Source organism: Micrasema longulum, unplaced genomic scaffold (assembly GCF_059751315.1).
Source record: "Micrasema longulum isolate JH-2025_06_02 unplaced genomic scaffold, ASM5975131v1 h1tg000373l, whole genome shotgun sequence".
NCBI lineage: Eukaryota > Metazoa > Arthropoda > Insecta > Trichoptera > Brachycentridae > Micrasema > Micrasema longulum.
In genome coordinates this window covers 293347-318478 of record NW_028277574.1, presented here as the reverse complement: position 1 = coordinate 318478, position 25132 = coordinate 293347, and the positions used below count along the sequence as shown (strand labels likewise).

At 31.0% G+C, this 25132-nt stretch overlaps 1 long non-coding RNA gene across 1 annotated transcript in view; it reads right to left on the bottom strand.

Annotated features, from left to right (window-relative positions):
• Nucleotides 1-25132, bottom strand: part of LOC148282148 (uncharacterized) — a 139054-nt gene that overhangs the window by 88983 nt on the left and 24939 nt on the right. Inside the window, exon 2 of the long non-coding RNA XR_015822159.1 lies at nucleotides 9396-9990. This is a non-coding gene — a long non-coding RNA (uncharacterized LOC148282148). The remainder of the gene's footprint in view (nucleotides 1-9395; nucleotides 9991-25132) is intronic.

Sequence of the window (25132 nt, the reverse complement as noted above, 5' to 3'; positions counted from 1 at the left end):
AACAAACAATTTATCAAAAAAAGAAAACAATAATGAACAAGCCAATGGTAAATATCTTTAGTGTGTAAGAAATATCACTGTTCTAGGGCTATAATCCAGGGAGCAAATGCGGATTATATAATTGTCTGAAGAGAATTTAGACACCGTTTCCTCTTAATAAAGATGATTCTATTTTGTTTTTTAAATATCACATATTTTTTGGGATGAAAATTGATAAGGGAGACCTCTTGTCATAATGTTATAAAGCACAAATCATCCAAAATCGACTATCAATATCTCACTGATTTATTTAATAGTAATTCATATTTTTGTTCTTCTTGATTACATATATGTAGTTAGTAAATACTTATAGAAACAACTTCAAATTGTGCAAAATAAACTAAAAATATTCACACCATAAAAGTTATTCAATATTCGCCTAATTTTTTTTTAATCATTTTCATCAAAAACCTGTTCACGAAACCGTTTTTTCTGCTTTGCTGATGCTTTATCTATCCTTGACACTAAGCATTTAAAATAAATATGCTTGTCTGGTACGATTTTCCAAATACAATTTTACGTACACATTTCCAATAAAAAGTTTTCCAAAAACTTTTTATTAGCTTTAATAGCAAATACTTAAATATCGTATTTCATAGATTTTTATTTAAAAAAACGTCCGTCAGCATCATATCTGCCATAAAGGCATACATACAAATAGTAGTGAATGAATTCATGTTAACGTAAGTTAACAAGACACGAAGACATGGCCTTAGAGCAGTCCTAGGCAAACTTTTGTTATATAGAGCCGCATAATTTAAGAAAATTGTAAGTACTCCAAAATGGAGCTATAAGAATAACGCTAGAGAAAGGTAGATATAAAAAAATATATAATAGGAGAAGAATAGAAAGAACGTAATATGTTTGTTTTATAATTAAAAAAAATAACAATTAAATGCCAAAATACTTTATTAATAATACAGTATTAAATAAAAAAAAACATAAGACTAATCACAGAAATAAAGATTAAATAAGGCTGTCATTTAAAAAAACAGAATCTCTTAATTGCATTTATTTTAAATATATGAAGAGACGCCCTAATGTATGAAAAATGACAGGAGTTTAAATTAATTTAAAAAGAAATGTTATGTTTACTGTAAGACGATGTAAATAGATGTGTAATTAAAGTTAAGTGTAAGTGTTATTTTATGTACTTTAAAAAATAAAAAAAAACAAAAATAAGAAATTTCAAGTGAACGGCGGGACGCAAGTAAAATAATATTTATAGATTATTTATTGCCATAAAAGGGAATTTCAATATTTAAAAAAGTTTGTCTTTAACAAACAACAACTTAATTAGAAGAATGGAATCGGTTATATCTTTCAAAATGTTTTTAAATTTCAGGCATTAATTTAGTAATTGCTGAGAGACAGTCAGTGACATTATTCCATAAACTATTCGTTTCGTTAGTTCATTTGTATCGTATGTGAGGAAACTAGAGCGAAATAAGATTTTGATTGCGTTAGAGTGAGATGGATATGACGAACGAACGAACTTACGAAATTTATTCCAACCCTCCTGTTACCGCTCGCTATATAGATATACATGTTGAGGCGATAAATTATCCGCGGTGGTGTAGTGGTTTAGAAAGTTCTGGGCTCAATATTTGGTGACAACATATAATTTTTTTTTAGCCTGGATGTTCTTTTACTACTGTAATTGGGCATCCTGGCCTGTTAGAGTATAAATAAGTTTTTTTTTTTATATGGGAGTTGCTTTATTATTTACCTTGCTTATAATAGAGAAGGTTTATATATAAAAAGGTGGATTTTTCTGCAATTGAATTTCTTTAAATTTATCTAAACTGTTAGGATCAGGAGGGATATACTTATGAGGACCAATCGGGAACTTCTCAGCATTTGCTCATGTGGAGAGGAAACCACTTAAAACTCTTCAGAAGAAGCCGGCCTGTTGGCAGTAGTCAACAGGCCTTCCGTTCCACTAGAGGAGTGTTCGGCATTTTGTTCCCTACTTTGGTTTATTTTACCAATTGCCTGCACTATATTGACCATGTATGATACTACCTCTCGTGTGAGCTATTTATTACCTATCACCGATGGGCTATTGCGTAGATCCTCAGGAGGAGGATTTTTTAGGTTAAAAGGGCAGAAAAATCACAGGTTTTCAGAAATACTATTTTAATTCGCGGATCACACAAAAATGCGATTCGGGCCGCATGCGGCCCGTCTGCCACCGTTTTCCCAAACCTGACTTAGAAGGAAGTTAGCAGGTAGCATTGAGTGGAAGATTTTGGCATCATCGCGTCACGTTTTAGAAAGTCAGTGTCTCTACTACATACATCAAACGAATACCTGCATTTAAGAATGTATTGAAGAGCCATTATGACCATCAAACACATGCAGTTTTTAAGCAAAATGAGAAAATGTATCAAATGGTTTTTCTATTGATTTGTTAAGAATGTTAATAAAATCAATTATAATACTTATTGAATACGACTTCGGCGTGGTAAAGAGATTTACTCCATTTTCATTCAGAAAAAATAATCATACGAAAAACGTTTGGTAAATGGTTAATAGTCCTATGGAAGTGTCGCTTACGAACCCGTGAATAAAAGTGACCATTTTCCAATAGAAAGTTTTTTACATATTGAAATTCTCTTTAAAATTAGAATATTTTGGTAAACCTTTAGGGGTCAAAATGTTAAATTGCTATTTTTTTAATGACCACTCTGAACATCATATCAAGTAATCAAGTATAAAATATGTAAAAAGTACGGTTTTCCGAGGTCAAATTTGAAGTTACGGTATAGTATATTTAGTATTATAGTGTGTCATATGTAATCATATAAAACATCGCCAAACATCAATTTTAATTCAAATACATTTTTATTATAAATCTTCATAAAATTATATATTTTACATTTGTTTTCATTATATACATCCAAACAAAACTTAAATTCGTCCAATTTTTATTATTTTACACTTAAATTATTTTAGTTTAAGCTTTTTTATTCCCATAATTATATAAAATCATGATTTACACCCCCGCTTGCACTTGTGTATACCATAAAAATTCATTTAGTCTCCTACCAGTCTGACGATGTCGGTTACGGCAAAACCCGGTCACTGGTAAAATTATAAATAAAAATAGAATTAAACAAAAAAACTCTTTTTTTTTTAAATATGCAAAAAAATGTACGAGTATATGTTTGAATTATGATTATTATTAATCTATTTTGTACCTTTTACATATTTTTTTCATAACTTTTTTCTTTTATTATTCTTTAAATTTAAATTTATCTTGTTTCTATTTACTTTATTTTTATTGGTGTATATAAATATATGTATTTTTATTTTATTTGCAACTTCTAAGAGCCTAACATTTCTTAATTGTTAAATAGCTTTTATTTTGATACCGATAATGTACTTAATCAATCGCTTACACCACTGTTGAAAATTTACATTGCTTGTTTTCACAATTTTCATTTTTACATATTCTTATTTTCTGTATACAATATATGTCAAAACTGTTGTTTTTTTTTCCCAAATAAAAATAAATAAATAAAAATATTTAACATATAAATATATAACAAAATCTGAAACGTCAAAACACCATGTGTCATCAAACCTCTACAGCCATGGAACATGCAAATTTTGATCTGATCAATGTAATGAACATTAAGTTTAGCACACACAATTTATTTTTTGTTTTTTGTAATTTATGTGTTATTCTAAAAATATAAATAATTCAAATTAAAATCAAAATAAACAAACTATTGTAAGACTTCACTCTCTATTATGTACACAAGAATTGTTTTTTCTTTTACGCAATGGGAAACGTTAATGTTAATAAATGTACAGAATTCGGACTAATATTTTATACTTACATTTGTTATCTGAATAAAAATAAAAAAATAAAATAAATAAACTAAATATGTATGCCAAGGATTGCAAATACCAATAACAGTTTTATATATTTTTAAGTGTAATGGAATATTAGTGTTGTGTTTAATAAAATGAGCACCTCTGTGAATGTATTATTTACTATTAAACAAGACAAACAAACATTTATCCAGGTAAATATTTTTAACAAGGACACAATATTATAGTAATTGAACACACAAGTAGCTTACGATCGCACTTCGCATGTAATTTTGTTTCTACATAATATTATACGTCCAAGTTGGTTACAATACCATAAGTCGATAACCTTCTCTTGTTTGTGGCTAATTAAAGCGAATTTGTGTCAGGAAACTTGTTTATTTGATTACATTCACAATATATACATAAAATAGAATACACCGTCGCTATCGTATTCTTTATTACCAATGTACTTTTCTCAACACGTCGATATAATGTGTACAATTTGTGAAATTGTTTTTTAATTAAAAAAAGAGATGAGTTTTATTTTTTCAACGTTTTAACCCTTACCAGTTTAGTCTTGCTAACCGAAATCGTATTTCTTACATCAACTCCTAGTCGGGTTTGACGCTACATTATACGACGCGATTTGTAAAATTATTTAAACCTTTAGTTTTTCATAAATAAAACAACTTTGTTATTAACCCGTAATTTTTATTTTTCACCGACCGGTTTCAAATTCGTTCAAATACTAAATGTGACATATTCCGAATACTCAATTTTGTCATATTCCGACTTTCAACGTAATTAAAAAAATAATAACGAAATAGTACAAAGGATTTTAATCATTATCACATTATTGGTAAGATGAAAATGAGACGAATAAAAGTGTTTTTATTTTGAAAACATCAAACCCTCAATGCATCAATAATTTATGACTAATAATATTGAGTAATCATTAGAATGATGTAAAAAATTTCACGTTATTTTGAAATCAACTTTGAATAAACGTAAAGATGATAAATTCTCTATGGAAAAAAATGTAAACACTGTAATCAAATCATTAAAATTTAATGACTCTCGAAGCATCGGTTCCTCTATGAACTCGATTCTCCGCCTTCTTAAAATAAGTGTTCTTAAATATACGTACGATTTTAAGATTTTGTTGAACTTTCAAAAAAACGTTTTTATCGTTTAAAAAAACGACCTTGGGAATAAGGACAAATTTTTATCTGGAATTGATAGCAAACTTCTTTTCATAAATATTTTTTTAAAACGGACTTAAATTGCAATAAGATTATTTATTAGTCAATAATCGATACAGTCTACTCGAGTTTTCCATGCCAAGATTTGAATATATTTGTATGAAATTTTACCGATGACGCGATTGGTCCAATGTACAATAATTATGTACTACATGTGTGACTAAAGAAGAGATATAAAATATAAGTGTTAATAGATACAGATAAAGTTGTGCTAGATAGAAAATAATAATGTCACTCTTCGGTTTATATCACAACAGGCTAGTGAATTACATCACAGAACACCCGGGCTTGAGAAAAAATACGTTTTTGAGTTCTCATCGGGAATCGAACCCGGATCCGTCCATTTGTGAAATATCACCATTACACCGTGGAGTCCGTCGAAATATTAATTTTGAAAACCAGGGGAAAAATTATCAAAAGAGAATGTAACTGAGTTACCTTTAAATGTTTATAAAGTGAAATTAGTTTGAAATTTTGATGTATCTTCGTTCGTAACCTGTTTTTAAACATGTTTTCAAACATATTATTTTATATGAATGTTCAATCGTTTATACAGATAATTCTATTTTATTTTATTTTAAAACAACTAAATATGTTACCTTCATATTGTAATCATGATACGCTGCAATTGGTATTCTAAAGCATTACATTAATACCATTAGATGAGAATAAAATATTTTTGATTGAATAATGTGACTAACTCACAGTTTTAGTTCAGTAATATAAGTTGATACGTCAAAGCAAATATCTACTTATAAAAGTGACCATTAAAAAACTCAAATTATTCGGATCAATAAGTTTTTTATTAAGTCCAATTAAGTCCTATATACCATTAAATTTGTTTATTTTATAAATTTATTTGCATAAAATTAGTATACATATTTAATAATAGGGAATATTTATAAAACTAATGAATCGAAAATGAAAACGGAGTATTCTCCGCTATGATAGTCTCCATCTAACATGGTTCAGTCTGTTCTAAGATGGAGATGTTTTATCTTTTAGATCATAAGTAGTTCTTTACTTATATAACAAAAAATAACAAAAAAAAAACTAAAACTAATTATTATAAATGCCTAGCTATCAAATAGAAGAAATTAAAAATCGTTATTATACTAATATAAAGTAGATATATGTGTCATGAATACATGTTACTTAAACATAAATAATAATAAAGAACAAATATACAGTACCTAATGAAATACATAAAAATATAAATAAATCACTTTTTTATTAGAATTAGAGTCACATTAAAAACTTATTAAACACGTGCAACAAAGTTAATTGACCTTTTTTATTTCTTTGTACAACATCTCCTTAACTTTTTATTTCTTGATAAAGATCCGGATATTTAGCCATCTGGATCACTGAAGTTCTGATAAACAGAGTTAATTTTTTTCATTTTATAAATTCATTTATGTTTTAATGTGCACGGCACGCAGTTTACCTTAAATACAAATTTAATAGAAAATAATCACTTAAATTTACCTAATGCAAAAGAGAAAAACGTTTAAAATATTTCATGTTACATAAATACACAGCAGTTTCTTATAAAGAACATGCTTAGATATAGATTATAATAACAAAAAAATTAAAACAGTGCGTGCTAATAAAATTTAAATTTGAAAATGAAACGGATTTTTTTTAAAGGTACAAAATATTATGTATTATATAACATAGTGTACACCTCAGAGTAATAATGCGTAACCTAGAGAGGAGCTTAAACGTAGGAAAACCATTCTATGACTGTTGGGTATTAAGTTAGCTACAGTTCGCAGCAAAACAATGGGCCGTACTCAGGTCGGGAATTGCCAAATGGATATTAATTTGCATTTTAATACTTTTAAATATGTACCTGTGTATTTATTATTGCGAGGTTATTCCAATTTATTTTTCTATAATTCGCCTATATTTATTTTATAAAACTAAAAATACATGTGTGTGTTTATTTATTTATTCATTTTATTCACAATATACTTATGTTACATTTATTGAGACATTAATCCCAACTCCATGGAACCAAAGTCCTGTGTTGAGTTTTTTGTTTGTCCGTCACATCTCCGAAATGGCGAGTTGTAGTGGCCTGAAATTTGGACACGTCATTTAAGTTGCGATTTCAAGGTTAACGTTGCTATTTTCGAGTAAAATTTTGATCGACCTCTACTCGATAAAAACTCAAACTTTAAATGGATGCCTAGTGCGGCCCTGACATATTGCCTATAATCAACTCTCATTATCAACAGTAAACATACTTTAATTCACAAATTTATCCCCTCAATTGAGAAAAAATAGTATCTGAAGTAAATATGTTGATATAAGGAAAGTTTTTAAGCAACATAACACACGTGTCGGGACAACAAATGCCAAAAATCAATGTAAATCATGGGAAAATATTCGGAATCAATTACCTGTGAAAACTGACTCCTTTAACGCCGTCGACGCTCCTACTGCTGCAACCAAACATACTGCCATTCACTATAGTCGATTTTTATTTATTACAACGTAAATATCCAAGTTGTTTACAAACAAAACCAAGCACAGCTACAAAAGCATCCGATCGAACCGTTATGTTTATGTTCTCAAATAAAACAAAATGGCCCCTAATCGATTGCTAACCAACAAACCAACATCGCTTGCGTTCTATGAATCATAGTGATAGGGCGTCTCTCTAGGTTACGCATTATTACTCTGAAGTGTACACAATAGTATACAAAGGTAAACATATAATATAATATTTTTTTAAATATTATATTCTTCATACGCTTTTCCTTCTTTATTTTGATATCTTATGCAATCGTATGTTGTGAGCTTTACTTATCAACCCGGTATAAAGTTACACAAAGGGATAGTGGTAGAAAAAAGATGGGAAAACTGCTATAATAAGGGTGGTATTCCCATCCGTATTCTACCACTTTGTCCAGGCGGAACTTTGTAACAAGTTTATGAGTAAGGCTCTTGATACACAATATTTTTTTTACGAAAAATTTATTTAGGTGTTCTTTCAGCGAAAAAGCCAATAAAAATTATATATTTAAAGTGTCTTTGACAAGGGTTACCCCAGTGAGGATACTTTTTTTGTGTTATTGTTTTTCGCAATGTTTTATAATAAATATAAATGTTAAGATTAATTTGAATAACTAACGATCAATATTTCTTTTACGTCCCCTTATTATCGCATACGTTATTCTTAACACGACATTCCTGTGATGCAGAGAATACGAATTTTCGCGATAAATTCGGTGTGTTCTAACCCAACAGTTAAAACTGTCCCCTCGTTTAATGTTTACCAAACAAATTGTCGTTATATTATGCATATTGAGACTCGAATAAGTAAACCGCACGTTGTCCGTTGACCCGAATTGCGCAACTACGCGCGTTTCACCCGAACTATCGGCACCGGGGAATCGAACCCCCGATATTGCGAAGTATTTGAGAACGCCTCTCGCATAAAAATCGAACGCCTTATTTCCCTTTCTATGAATCCAGTAATTGCTAAAGAAAACAGATTTTCCAGCGTCGTTATCTTCAGTTTACTAAGTCGCGTAAACATAGTTGTATTCCGAGATGCATGCATCGCAGCGCCGCCGCCGCCAGCAGCTGGCGCGTTGTAACGTTGTACCGCGCACCAGCGAGAGAAACCACATTACGTCGGCCGACAGGTTTTGCTGCAGCTCGTTTGCAAATCCGATTCACTTACCTCGATACATTTGTTAATTCCTATCTGTTTGCCAACGCCGAGTTCGCTTGTCGTGTGAGTGAAGACTTTTTAAAGAAATTGAGATAAAATTCCGTAGAGCCGACCACGCGGAGAGTCATTTAAAGCACGCTTTTGTTTATCGCTTGTTACTTATTCGGCGTTCTAGAATGTAGTTTCATTGCCAGTTTCAGCCGGACATGGATATAACGAAACGGACTGTATATTAATATCTGGTGTACGATTGACACAGTCGTGTATCATTTATAATTAATAATTACCCTCCAACAAAGGAAAAGTAAATCGCTTTTAATGAATGCGATTGCGACATATTTATTTCCTCGCCACTATCAACAAGCTGTGGCTCCGGGGAGGTCAGTCATTGAACGATTTGTTAAGTTCTCGTATAGTGTGTATATATGGAAAATGCTTTTATCTACTTATTTGTGTGACATGTATCATATAAAACTGAGATATAATATGCACAATTCTGCTTGGACATTGAATAAAATACACGCAAATATTAGCCGTGTAAACTTTTGTAACTTCTGAAATAAATATGGTTGTTTTCTTACCTTGCTCTTGCGCGTTCTGCAGATGGTGCTGCATGTGATGGAGGTGCGCGTAGTAGTGGTGGTGGTGCAGGATGCACTCCATATCCGTACAATTCAACATGGTTGCGATATGTTGTAACCCACACTAACGAAACTAACTAGATAACACAGAAAATACAACTATCCCGGTAGCGATGACGTCACCTAAGTGCAGTGAACTGGATCATTTTACGGAACTCACTCGCGATAATGGCGGACACAAATAACACCGCGAATCATTTGTTTATGTTTTGAATGAGTCGGAATCGCACTTGTTAAAGTCGGGCGGATAAACACAGGTGTCGAGCGGCTCAGGCAGAGTCGGTTGCGGTAGGCGATAGGCACTCGCGGGCGTCGGTCCCACGTGTGCTGGACGCGTGGTAGCGGTGGCGGCGCCCGCCCGTCTCGCTATACAAATCCCCAATACTGGCCGGACTTCGCCAGACTTCCACCTTATGCTGACTCGCGCTAGTTCGTTACTAAGGTCAACACACGGCGACTTTGAAAGTGATTTTCGACTAGTTCCAATCCTCTCGAAATTCCGGAGCTCCGCGCGTCGCGAGTGCTGTTGACGAATCTGAAACGAGAAAAGAAGATTTTCACTCCTTCATTCGAGTTTAACTGCTTCATTTCTAATATGAATTATTTACAAGGCCTTTTTAAAATTCATTCTCGATACGGTTTAACGCGATATGCTGTACATTACGCTCCAATACAACAGACTAACTTACTGCGTATATTTTAAACAATAAAAACTTGAAATTGAGTGCACTGAAAACGTTTTCATAATACACACGTTTATTACTGTTAAAATATTTAAAAATACAACAAATTACCAGTAAAATTGTGCATACCAAATACCCGCTTAAATATGTGAATTACGTGTATTGTATATTTTTTTAGTATTTAATTGATTTTTTTTTACTTATTTTAAATAACTTTTATCATCACATCGCGTCACTTGATTTACGTATGTACATGTGAAATGAAAAATTTAACAATGTGTTTCGAACGTAAATAATAATCAGCATTTTTCTTCAAGAATTTTCTACGACCTACTCGAAAAAATATTGTTACATTTTCTTCAAAAATAATCTCAGCCGGTTCGAAAAACAAACTAGTAAATACTTATTCCTACGTCATAAAAGTTGACAGAACGTATAAATTGAATACTTAGTTTTCATTTTTAACCTTGAAGCATCGTTTTGGAAAAAAACAAGAAACTGTCATTCTGTTTTTAGTGACTAAAGAAATATTATTTCATGTTCTTACGTAATAGTGAACTAAAAAGTGAACCAGTTTTATGGTGTCGGTCATACGGTTAAATTCGCTTAAAACGGACATCGGTATGTACTTAAATATTATCTTTTTAATAAAAAAATACTTTGAATTCATTTTCTGATGGAATATTACGACTTTTTCATCAATCATTATTTTTAAAGGGATTTTTCTTATTCTCACCGGCTTTAACGATTACATGTTTTCTAAAGCTGTGACTGCTTGATGAATTAGACGTAACTATATATTTAAAAAATTGTATTCCCAAAATATTAATTAAGAATTGTAGATTTGTTACTTCACTATCCTTATCTATCATTCTTAATCTATCGCTTCAATCTGGTGAGTTTCCAGTCACTTGAAAATTATCGTTTATTACATCTATCTATAAATCTGGAAACAAATCGGACGTCACTAACTAAAACCAATCTCAATTCTATCTCACATATATTGATTATTCTAAGCAATATTAACTCATGAAATAACACCTATTTTCAAAAACATCTTGGTTGATCAGCAACATGGTTTTCGGTCTGGTAAATCAACCACGACCAATCTTTTGTCTTTTACTGATACCATATTTAGGGGTCTGGAGAAAAATAAACAATTTGATGTGAGTTATACCGATTTTTCCAAAGCTTTGACAAGGTCGATCACCAAATACTGTTGACCAAACTGTATTCGTTTGGAATTGGTAATCCATTTTTATCTTTTTTAAAGTCATATCTCAGTGAAAGGAAACAGTTTGCAAGAGTAAATAATTCCATCTCAAACAGCATTAATATATCTTCAGGTGTACCACAGGGTGCTCACACTGCTCACCTTGCTCCTTTGCTATTCAATCTATTCATCAATGATCTAAAAAATGTTTTTCTTACTTCATCAATTTGGCTGTTTGCTGACGACACTTAGATTATCAAACAGATTGACTCGATTCCGATTGTTCACTATCACAATATTATTTACTGTCTTTTAGCACCTGGTGCTCATTCAATAATCTGCGTCTCAACTTAAGTAAGTGCAATGTTGTGAGATTTTTTGTCTGAAAAATCCAAACATATACGACTACTCACTGAACGATAAAATGTTATCATCTGTGTCCAGTATACGAGATTTAAGTATTATACTTAACAATTTTTTTTTAACAAATAATAATGAACCTGTTTTCAATAAATCCTTAAAACTACTTGGATTTATTAACAGAAGCACAATTGACTTAAAAAATATCAATACCCCATAAAATTCTGTTCCCTAGTTTGCCCGCACCTCGAGTATTCCTCTGTTATCTGGTCTCCATATTATGATGTTCACATAAAAAATATTGAATCAGTTCAACATCGATTTTTAAGAAAGATAGGCTGAAAGTTGGGCTAATCCAGAGACCAATATACGTATAATGAGTTAGAAACTAGCTTAAATATATCTTCTCTTCAAGACTGTCGAAATAAATCCGACCTTTTAGTCCTATTTAAAATTCTCAACTCACATTTTGATGCGCCTGAACTACTGAGCTCAATAAAATTAAATATCCTAACTAAAAACCTTAGACAAAACTTACTCTTTCATACCGATAACTATAGATCTAACTATTTCATTCTCATATGCCCAAAATTCTTAGGTCTGCTAACAAACATAACAGTCTTGATTTCTTTGATAACAAGTTGTCTTCTTTCAAACGATCACTGAATCAAATTCAATTATAAACACTTCTCTCCCGCTTCCACTCCCACCAAGTCTACTATATACCATTATGTATTTCTACTTTCTTTTATAATAATTTTATATGTATAAAAATGTCCTTAAAAATGCCCATTGGGCGAATATATAAATAAAATAAATAAATAAATTTTGGAAAAGAAAAAAACAGAAAATTTATGTTTTAAAATTACTTCGGTACATTTTAAAAACTAAAAGTTATTTCTTCGGCTTTTCATACCCTTCAACAAAATAGAAATATTCAGGTCAATTATAAGAACGTAAATGTATTTTTTCAATTTGTATTTAATAACAACAATATCAGTTATTAATGTTTAATAAACCTTAGAATAAATAAAATTTCAAAAATAAATTTAAAAAAGAAAGTATATATTACCTTTGGAATATTGAGGAGTTCTTTTTAAACTTACTTTCAAGTATGGTAATAATTGTCTTAAAGTAAAAAATAATAGTATTCAACTATGCCACATAATCGCAAATACTATTAAATTTTGAGAAATTTAGTATTTTATAGATATAGATTTAGATTTAGATTTAGTATTAGAATTAGTATTATAAAATCACATCTTTCATATAGAAAATCTGTCATAATAAATATTTTTAAATCGACCAAATTTATCCACCTATGTGAAATTAACTTAATACGACTTATATGCTTATAAAAATCTACAAAACTCTATTATATGTCTTTACGTTTGTTTTATTGTGGATCCAGGTTTGATTACAAGTAAATTTCGTCTACACTTGAATTTACTTTCACATATATTTCCAATAAATTTCTGGATTATTTTCTTTTTGTTAATCTCGTAGATGCATGCATTTCAAATGATTTTTTAGAGCATCTTTGATATTAGAGGGTAGATTACTACACAAACACAACCAAGCAGCTATCACTGTGAAAAATGAGATTAAAAAAGAACTGTCAATGGGTATTGAAATGATCTCAAGAAGTCTAGAACGAAGAAATAGCCTGTATTGTGATTAGGATTGGAAAAGTTCCGTTATATAAACAGGCGTTTTGAGATTATTTAAAATATTGTAAGGAAGTGACATAGTGTAAAAGATTATTCTAAATTATTTGTACGTTGTTGCTAAGGAGAGACTTTGAAATTACAACAGAATTCCGGAAGGTCAAAATATTATGTTGTATTTATTTCTAATATAATTTTTTTTTGTTTATGGTGTACTGAGCTATTTTGATATTAAGATACCCGTAAAAAACAATTGTTCCTAGCACCACTAGCCAAGGTCTCTCTCCGAGTTGTGTACTTGGCGGTTATCAGTACTCAGAAGTAATTATCTACTTGTTCAATAAACTATTGAGCCGTGACGCTAAAGGTCGTATCGTCTCGTGTCTCGTGCTAGACTAACGACATCTATCGCCATTAGCCAATATTGAATAACAATTTTATTTTCACAATCGAAAAGCCATCATTGCGTCTAATTAAGCAAAGGTCACGGAATAACTTGAATCTTACGCTTTGTGCGTTTCATCATTTTGGTTTGATTGATAGTCAATTTCAAATTACGAGTTTCAGAATGACTTAAATATCTTAATGTAGTGTAGTGGTTAATAACAATAAGCATATTTGGCTACCCGTGCGATCGCGCGCTCGATCCCCGACAAGGTTGATGTGATGTATTTGTAATTTTAAAAACACGTTTTTCATTGAGTAAATTTAAGATTAAATTTTTCTCTCAATTTTTTATATTAATTTATCAATTGAAAACTACATAAATTTGGATAAATTTTGGTTTAGTTTATAATATAATTTGCGTATTGCCATTTTTATGGATCTTTTGATGACGTTCCGAAATCGGTAGATATATAAAAACTTAATGTTATTATATGCGAACATTTTTTTTACATACGTATTCATGTTAAATATTGAGTTAAATCTATTTATTAAAACGTTTGAATTTTTATCGACAATATGACCAATACAATGACAATAATCTTGTGTGTTGTGGGATACAAATTACCATTTAAAGACCCCAATCAAACCAATGCAGTACAAAAGTGAAATAAAACAATAAATCTGTTAAGCATTCAATTAAAAACTCTATCCACTGCTTTTGTATAAAAATGAAGCGTATCTCGATCATATATTACGCGAAAGTAAGGTGATCAGTTTGACAGTTATGATGCCAGTCCCGGAATAATAAAATACATTAATGTAAAACCACCTTTTAAGCAAATATTTTATGTCGAAGATCGACCGAAATCGAACCTGGGACCTCAAGCATGATATACGAGTGCACTAGTGATTAGTTCGAGGATAACTCCACTTGATTTCCTTATTTAAGCCTAAGCGCCATTGCCTACGAGGCAAGAACTCTCGAGCTTGATTTCCGATATGCATAAAAAAAGTAATATTAAATAGTCTCTAGAATGACACCTCAAACAAAAAACTGATGTAACAAAAATGTAGAATCAAATTATAAAGATACGCAGCAGTTGGAGTTCCAAAACAATGCCCCATGCACCAACAGGTGCGGAGAGGTAATAATGATGATGATACATTAACAAAAACTGGAAATAATATACATGCTTCCATTTTCCATTATGTTGTATCCCAACTCAACACAGGGCTCTGAGCCTCATGAAGTTAGGGGTACGTTATTATTTTTTGCTTTACATATCTTTGTATAAATAAATAAATAAAATTAAATAAATAAATGTGACTATTGATAATTTGTCTTCTTTTGAACAATTTGCAATTTGTCGTATAAGTACAGAATTTCAAATTTCTACCAAAGATATTGTTATCATCAACTGTAATTAGCTATAATTGTTTACTAACGTACGCTTTTTTATCGATTTTGATTAAGGCACTCGCTTTTATTGACTGTTGCAAAGAGTAAAGTACATACCTATCTATTCATCCGCTTATTGCTTTCAAAGAGAAGAGATTGTATAAGAAAGAACGCTCTTAATGGAGACTTCATTTGAATAGAGAAATTTCGTCTATAAAATAATAATTTAAAAAGTGAACGGCTACGTATATATTGTATATATTGAAATAAAATTTTCCATACTAAGTACTGCAGCGTGCATAATAATAGTGTGGAGAGAGATGCAGACATTCAAAATGATTTATCATGATAATTTATGTTATGTTTTAGATGAATGGTGTGAAAAAAAACACGTAACATTCTATGGTGATTTATAAAATGAATGACCGCGGTGGATGTTAGAGATACAAATTCATTATAGAAATGGTTGCATGTTTGATCATTTGCTTTTTGCTTTTAACTCAAGTCGAATCTTTATTAATTCATTCATAATCTAAAGGGATCTGTGGGAATAAGGTAGTGCATTCACTGCAATGCCAAACGTAATATTGATATGTTATTATTACTCGTATATTGAATCTGCCGATGTATTTTATTGCCTAATTAAGATACCTTTAATTGATTTAAAGTTCAGGTAGTAGATATGCTTAAGTATAAAAAATACTTGTTTCTATTAAATGCACCATTATTATTTTATTGAATTTAAATTTTAGCAAGAATATATAAATATGTTGTAAATAAAGAATAAGTAAAAAAACAAAATATTATAAAAATAATTAAAATATTGTATTTCAATAACTGTTAGTAAATATTTATTTGCATATAACAACTTACCGACTTATATACGTCTTCCGATTACTAGTTAGGACACTAGTTACTACAATGCCAATCTCGCTATACACCTTTACCATAGTAGTTGCACAAATACTTTTTTTTTTTAATTAACATGCTGATAGAACACATGATATTAGAATCTAGTATACATGTTAGTGTAATAAGTGACCTGACGAAGAGACGAGTAAGTCTCTTCGTCAGTTAGATATAGAAAAGTCTTTGAGTGGTTATATACAAATATTTAACCACCTTAAAAAACGCTGGAAACATCACTAAATGTCCTTAAAATCCTGACCTCTCTATATTTTATTGTCTTTTTATATATTTTATTCCTTTTCTTTCCTTGGATCCTTTTTCTTTCTCCTTTCAAACTCATTATCTGATTCCACAGATTCTTTTATACTTATGTATGACATAATGTACTTTTTATTTAAGTTAACGTGTGCAAGCATTATCTTCCCATTAAAAACCAGCTTTTATTTTTAATAATTACGGTTTTTTTTAATGTGTGTATCTTTTGAGATATATTTTTCATTTTTGAGTACAAATTTTCGAGTAACTATTCTTTTGACCAATCTGTTTTTTAATTGTCTGGAAGATATTGCTTTTAGCGATAAATCTGCCTTAGTACTTATTCTTTGTATTTGAAGATTTAAATAAATAAATAAATTTATTACATTAAAATTCCAAAAAGTATCAACAACTCGCACCATTCCATATTTATATAAATCTATGAATATTATTCCTTGTTCGGGAGGGTAAAGCTGACTTACGCACAAATAGCTCCGGGTTTGATTCCCAATGAGAACACAAACATTTTTAAAATGCTATTTTTCTTAAGCCTAAGTGTTCTGTGCTGCAATTCGCCACTGTAAAAAAGTTAGATATTGTGTTGTGCTGTTGTGGTGTAAAAAAGATAATAACAATAAAATTCTACATATAATTGAAACATAATGGTTGAATTTTTTCTACTCAATGGGCTACTCTCGGGAAAAAAACCTGATAATGGAAATCAAGTGGAAATAAATCTATCTTGGTTTCTGGGAGTGCGGTGTGAAAATAATCCATTTTATTTTAAAGGGTGGTTCTACAAAAAAAAAACATCTTGTACATTACTAATGAAGTTCTATTTTTTATACCCTGTCTTTTACTTTTCATCCGCATATCAGCATGCTTTTTTGGTTTCGACGCATCTTTAAATTATTTTTTTTATATATATATTACTTTCCACGTTTGTATACCCCTTGAGCGTATTGCGATATTCAATTTATAAATCAGCAAGATACTTGGAATGTTTTTAAAATAACCCATTCGTCATTTTTATTTGTGGTATTTTGCAATAATTGATTCAGAAAAATGCATAAAACTCCATACCTAAAATCTCTTCTTTTTCTCTTGTTTTTTTAATCCCTTTTATTAAATTGATATGCAATTTGCGTCTTATTATAGTTGTACACGTGTAACTAACAACATCAATTGAAGTTGAGAAGACCTTCAAAACTTTTTTTAAATGTTTTTTTTTGTTATTTTAAAGCCAGTGTCGATTGGCTAAGCTAGTGCAATTCTGTAGCCGGCACTAAAAGTTAGCAGGTCGCCTACTAGTATCAGGCGCAACATGCTACCAGCGAATAAGCCATACTGACCTACAAATATATACATATATGTACAAACACTAAGGCTTGAACTGAGTCAACTGAGTATGTGAAGGTTTGTTACGAGTTGAGTGAACGAGAAACACACTTTTTAGTAGAAATGAACTATTCGGATTACCAGACCCCTATGAACGAAATAAAACAAATAAACTCCCTGTTGAAATAAATTTGAAAATGAATAACTCCCTAGGGAGGAAATCCAGCCAGTCTGCAGGCATTTGGACGTACTCAAACATTGTTGAATTAACTACCTGATAAAAGAAGAAGTATGAAAATTGGAAAATTGTTTTCAAGCGTTGCCCAGTAGGTGATTTGGTTCAGCCGGATGAATCTCACCTACGTGATAAAGGTTTCAGCTCTTTTACTTCACCAAAGTCAACAGATGGAAGAGTTGAGGAAAGGTGGATGTTCAAACATGGGCAGAATGGTGAATGTTACACAGTGTGTAAAGTGGCCACTTAAACCAGCCTATGACAGGTCATAAGCCCTGTAAATGCGAAGACTTCCATAATTCCTTTTCAAAAATGTTTTCCATCTCAGTTGAAATAAACATATGTTTAACTAAATTTTATTAAATAGTTGTACATAACACTTACCGAATTTTCTATGTCTACCGGTTTCGAGACGTACCCGTCTCATCGTCAGGACACCAACTAAACCAACAGTATATTTTAAATATTTTTATGCAACATTTTATTTTTGTACAATAACTATGGTGAAGGTGTATAGTGGGTTTTGCACGTAAGTTTTATTGGTGTCCTGACGAAGAGATGGGTTCGTCTCGAAACCGGTAGACATAGAAAAGTCGGTAACTGGTTAGATACAAATATTTAATAACATTTAGTGAAATGTTTGCCCACAAAAGTAATGCTTTAAATATAATATATTTTTAACTCTTAATAGGCTGTGCCACAAAACTCCTTTACAGGCGTTGATGTAAATCGTGTTATGCCAAGCAAAAGACAGAATATTCTGAAGTTCAGACATTTGAAAAAAAACATAGAGACATATTGGTAAATACTTCCTGTTTCATAATTTATAAAAATTATAATGTAATTTGGCCCTGTTATAGCAAAAACACAAATACACCGGTCATATAACTAGCGGGCACTCCCGCTTACTCCCAATAACGGACTGCTTGAACGAATATCTTATTTTGTTTTTGTTTCTTGCACACAAACATCGGCGGCAGAACAGCGTTTGCGTCTTTCTTGTTATAAGTTATATTTTCGTGCTCTTTATTTTACTGTAAAACAGATTTATTGTATTAGCGGTATCACTTTAATTCGTATAATTATTTATTCATAGCAGAGAAGGGATAAATATTTTTTCATATTAAAATTCATCATATTTATACATATTTTACGTTCCAAATCTGATGTGAAAATGAAATTTCGAAGATTACAAAAAATCTTACTTGTTAAAAATATTTTTGGGTTCTGATGATTCACCCAAATATTTCATTTTATGGACCATTTTCAACAAGTTGTAAATAACTCATTATTAGAAAATGGGAATCAAGTTGGGGTCTAGTGAGATTCGAACCACGGACCTTTGATCCAAGAGTCCGAGACACTAGCCACAGGACCACAACCCGACTCATATTTTATTCGCTTCATAATTTAAAATAAATAAGATGTTATCAAGTCTTGTATCCTATGTAGACTCGTGTTACATCACAGCCACACAAAAGTTAAACAGATGTCAAATCTAATAGACTTTGATATTTGTGTTATGGTGTCACATCAGTTTACATAGAATACACGACTTGATATATCTCTCTTATTTTTTTCAATAATTAAATTTTATTTTGCGTAACGGGTCTAAGATATTTGATTATTTTTACAAATTCTGAAGAATGGGTTATTAAACAATAAAAATATGTGCATTTTTTTGTTTTTAAATAACTGGATTTCAAAATATGTATTATTTTTCTTATTGTGACACGACGTTACAGCGCCGTCTCCGGGGGTATTTTCGACACAGTATTTTAAGAGTTAATACTTTTGTGTTCTTGTTTTTATAAAAATTAAAAGTACCAAAATATGGGACACTAATTAAAACTATAACGCCCCTCACAAAAAAATGGTTGAAAACAAACAAATAAAGGTGTGTATGAATACATTTTTTCAAAATTCACTAGGCTTATTATTATAAACACTATTTAAGTCGACAAGTATCTAAAAAACAAGTTTTTGTTTCACATCCGTAAATTCGTATTTTGCAGAAAAAAGAGACAGCTGAGGTTGTTTTTTCGATTAGCCTAGACTCTGATTGAAACTTTTAGACCTTCCTTTCCCATGCTGCTGTGAGGAGGTCTGAGTATTTAAATTATTTACCAGACTACGAGTATGCTGGCGGTATTTTTTTCCCGAAGGAACATCCTATCCAACCCTAATAATGTTGAGACATTAGACAATAATTAGTCCATACCTGGGCCGGAGTACAAAGGGAAGTCAACAGAGTTATCTGGATCTTGCTTTAAAATAAAACCTTAGTTTCTTACAAAAACATGTGTCTATCTGTATAACATGTGTGTGATAAAATTCGAAGTATCATAGCCGATTTTTTTAAAAACTAAAATATATAAAGTGATAATTAATGTTATCCGACTGAACCAGGTTGTAGCTAGTGTCGCGAATTTACGGATCAGAGGTCTCCAAGGTCCAAACCCTATTCTACCACAACTCGATTCCCATTTACTAATTGTATAACTAGTGATTATGGTCCCGAAAATTTAACTATTTGACTAAATCATGAGATCGCAAAAAACACTTGTATGAAAAAACTTAATTTAATGCTTGATTTAATTTAATGCTCACACATGAAATATTCATAATAAATAATATAATCGTCAAAATGATTCCCTTTCTGCACCTAATGGTGCATGGGGCACTTTATTGGTACACTCATCGCAGCGTATCTGGATTATTTTTGTAATTGGGTTTTTTACAAATCGTTAAAAATGGGCTCCGAAGTTGAAATATTTAGGAAAATCATAATAACATTTATGTATTTGCTATTTCACTTTGTTTTCAACATAAATCATATATTTTATTACATTTCGTGTCAATTTGAGTGTCTGTTAGTAAATAAACAAATATTTTAAAATTTGCTTCTGATGAAGGTTTAATGTATTGTATTTTATTGATAATTAGTGTATTACAACAATATGTGGAAATTGAATATCCCTTATTATTTCATTTGCAACATTTTATTATGTGTACAGGTGTTTAATGTGCATCGTTTCCTATACTTAATTGTGGCAATTTATGTACATTTGTTTACTGAGCGGATATGGCAAATAAATTATGTGTTTATTAATGATTACTTTGTAATTAATTTGGCTTGTATTCACAAAATTTATATAACAGTAACCATGATTTTTCAAAACCGTATTTTTATCAAATTAATTCATTAATTCAGATAGTAAGGGCACTTTCAAAAAATTTAACCAGCACTAATTAACCTTGCCGCAACATTATTTATGTATTTATTTGTTCTATTACAATTTATGTGCCTTTTTTACATTAAAAATAATGTTCTCTCACTAGGGTGGTTCCGTGCCGAGGGAAACATTTTATTTAATTTTGAAATATGCCTTATTAATCATGATAAAATGATAATATAAACTTTTTATAAAACAGAATAAAAACACTTAAAACTCACAAATGTAAACATTAAATAAAAACATGTTTCTACCTATTTGGCCTGATTCACTCATCAATCCGTGCATCGTCAATATATAATATTCACGTCGATTTTTTATAAAATCACAGCAAGAAAGGTTTCAGCTCACCAACTTCACAAACGTCAACAGAAAGAAGAATCATAGAAATGTAGATGTTTAAACATCGGCAGAATGGTGAATGTTACACAGTATTTACACACTGTGGCCACTTAAACCAACCAAAGCCAGGTCATAAGCCCTGTGGATGCCTAGAATTCTACGTTTCCTTCTCTAGAATGTTATTCATCTCTGTTTTAATACGTTGACATTAACAGTTTTGATCATTTTTAGTTTGACGCTAAAAATAATGAACATTTCTAAAAAATATATTTTGAAAACTTAATGTATCAAGCAAGTTGTTGCAAAAGTTTATTAATTTAAAAATATTAACTTCTGTGCATTTTTTTAGCATTAAATTATTAGTGTATTGTTCAAAAATCATTGATGAAGGTTCAATTTGCGCGATATGTTTCCATATTTAGTTGTAATTATTAATTATTACTGATTATAAAGTGGTTATTAAAACGCTATTCAAGAAAAATATCATTTTTTGGAATTGATCAACTTTCTCTACAAAACAGTACGTTTTATCCAAGAACTTACCCACTTCGAATGATTCGAATGAACTTTATCAAAGTGAAACAACTTTAATGGTTGTTTTCACTTGTAGTTAAATATAATTAATATTAATTTAGTAAACACTGTACCTGCATAATGTATACATACCTCAGCATTTTAATAAAAACTGACAAAATATTCATGATATAGCCAACATAAAATTTTACTTAAATTTAAAAGTATTTTTAATTCATATATTGAATTAATCAGTGCATGTAGTTAGTGAACCAATAAATTACCAAAGGTTTTCTGGGTTTGTCCAAATTTTCGTATACATGGACTGGATTCCACCCTCTAAAGGTATTTTAGATTTAGCTTAAAATATTACAACAGAGATAGATAATATTTTTTTATTATTAGAGTCTACTCGTGAAAATTCAGAAGAATCGCAGTATAACCATTAACACCAAATAGAGACTGGTAAAGGCCTTGGTTTTCTCAGTGTTCATTTACGATGTGGAGTGTTGGACACTGAGGGAATCTGAAAAGATAAAAATCAAAGCTTTCGAAAGGTGTTGGCGGCGAATGCTGCGGATTCCGTGGACGGCCAGACGTACGAATGCATCTATACTCCAGGAACTGAACATAGGAGAAAGACTAACATCTATGTATGAGGAAAAAATCCTGCAAATCTTAGGACATATTTCCAGGGGGAACTCTGATAGCCTGGAGAAAACTATTCTCCTGGGAAGTGTCGAAGGGACAAGGTCGCGTGGGCGTCAACTGTCAAGATGAAGTGGCATAGTCACTGAATTGTCAGAAGCATCACTGACGAATGACCGCTCCAGATGGAGGGAGGCTGTCTACAGACGAGCCATGCCTTAAGTCAGGCGTAATCACCATCCTCAGACATGAGGCACAGATTGAAGAGAGATATCATATTTTAGAGAGGGAAAAATTCATTGTTTTCTCATAATTAATTAACTAGTATTAGCTGCTTTGTCCTCCCCGGTGTTTTATTGTTAGGGCATTTCCCTGCCAGATAACAGGTTTTGGGTTCGGTTTCCGTTTATTTATTTACAATTTTAAAAAACCCGTTAGGGTTACATTAGAAATTTAATATTGTCAAGTGATTTTATGTCTCGTCTAGTCTAGTTAGTTTAGTCATCATGTGCTTTTTCAGATTGATTTTAAATTTGTCTCCAGTAAAAGTTTTCAAGTAGTAAGGTAGGTCGTTGTAGTGTTTAAGTCCATTATGTAGTATTTTTGACTGTCCTATGTTTGTCTTTGCTTTTTCAATATGATAGTGTTGTTGTTGTCTGGTGTTATATTTGTGTATGTCAGCATTTTTGACTAATATTATATCGTCGTCTTGTATGTTTCCCAGTGTTATTTTGTGCACAATTTTTAAGGTCTCAATTTTAGTCAAGTAGTTTATGTCTAACTGGTGTGTTTTTTTGTACAGTTCAGTCGTAGAGGTCAGGTAGGGTAGGTTGTATGTTAGAATATTTCATAGTTCTTGGACTGCCACCTAAAGCGTAAAACTGATCATCTTACCTTCATGTGATCAAAAATGATCAAGATACGCCACGGTTAGTCTACCGATGCACGATGCACTGTGGAAAGGGAATGATAATCCACTTAGCCGGCATGTACATAAGTGTACGACGTTTTATTCGAAAATAATTCATGCCAAACTTATAATTCCCGTAAATTTCTGCCTTGTGGCGTAATGGTCAGCGCGTTAACTTACCATGCAAGAGGTTTCTGGCTCGATTACCGACATGGTTGATATAAAATATTTATCAGAAGGGTTTTTTACACTAGTATATTTCATAGTCCCTGGACTGGTACCTAAAATGTAAGACTAATCATCTTACCTTCATGTAATGATGTAATAACTGATATTTACATATAAGTTATTAATTTTAAATACTTGGTACACTTCCACTTATTTATTTGACCAATTAGCGCTTTCAGTCTGAAGATGCCTATTAGAGGGTGAAAGCGCTAATTGGTCAAATAAATAAGTGGAAGTGTACCAAGTATTTTAAAACTAATAACTTATATGTACATATAAGTTATTACATCATTGCAATGGAATTCCATCAAGAATTGTCAATAAATAATTTTAATAAAAAAATAATAACCTTCATGTTATAAAAAAATATAACAATACGCTGCAATCGGTGTACCAATTCAGTGCCCTATGCACCATTAGGTGCGTAAAGGGAATAATTATGATGATGAATTTTGGCATTATTTGATTGAATCTCGAACGGAAGCGATATAATAGATATGCAGGATGTTTACTAAATCCTGTCACATCCAAAACTACGATGATCAGAATTAGCAAGAAGACATATTGGCACATTAAAATATCTTTTTAGAACAAATAAAATTTTCAAAAATAAAATATCAAAAAAAGCAAATGGTTGCTTACTTCTGCAGGGAAGAAACGAGGAGGAGGGAGGAGAGAGTCTGATACTGCGCCGCGCTCCCCTCACTTCTTCCCTGCAGAAGTAAGCAACCATTTGTATTTATTATTATTTATTTTTTTAAACTTTTCTTTGTTCTAAATATTTTTTATGTATGCTAATATGTCTTATTGCGCATTCTGATCATCGTGGTTTCGGATGTAACAGGGTTTAAAGAACACCCTGTATATATATAGGTAATATTTTTTTACTTTTTTGTTGCATGTATTTCTGTACTTGTAGATTTGTCAATTTTACATTTCCCAAAATTGCGGTAAATCTTTACTATATAAATTAATATATTATAAAGATATAATAATATTTTACATTTTGATTTTATTCTGTTATTTTTAATTTTTTTATGTATATTTTAACCGACACAACCAATACCAAAATAATTAACATAAATTGAGTAGAGTTAGTGAAAAAATTGCTAGTCTATAAACATGATTTAAGAGACCGGTACCTCTTTAAAGCATTGCGACAGGTTAATTGCTTGAATATAAAAATAACTCAATGTAATTTGCAATCGCACCTTTGTTGAACGCAATTACCTGACGCGTTCTAAATAATGCATTTTTAAGCCGAAGTACTTAAAATAAAAGAGTTAATTGATCGGAGTGTTAGCGGTGTAGTCTTAAACAGAAATAAAGGATTGAAACAGTTTCGAAACCTACT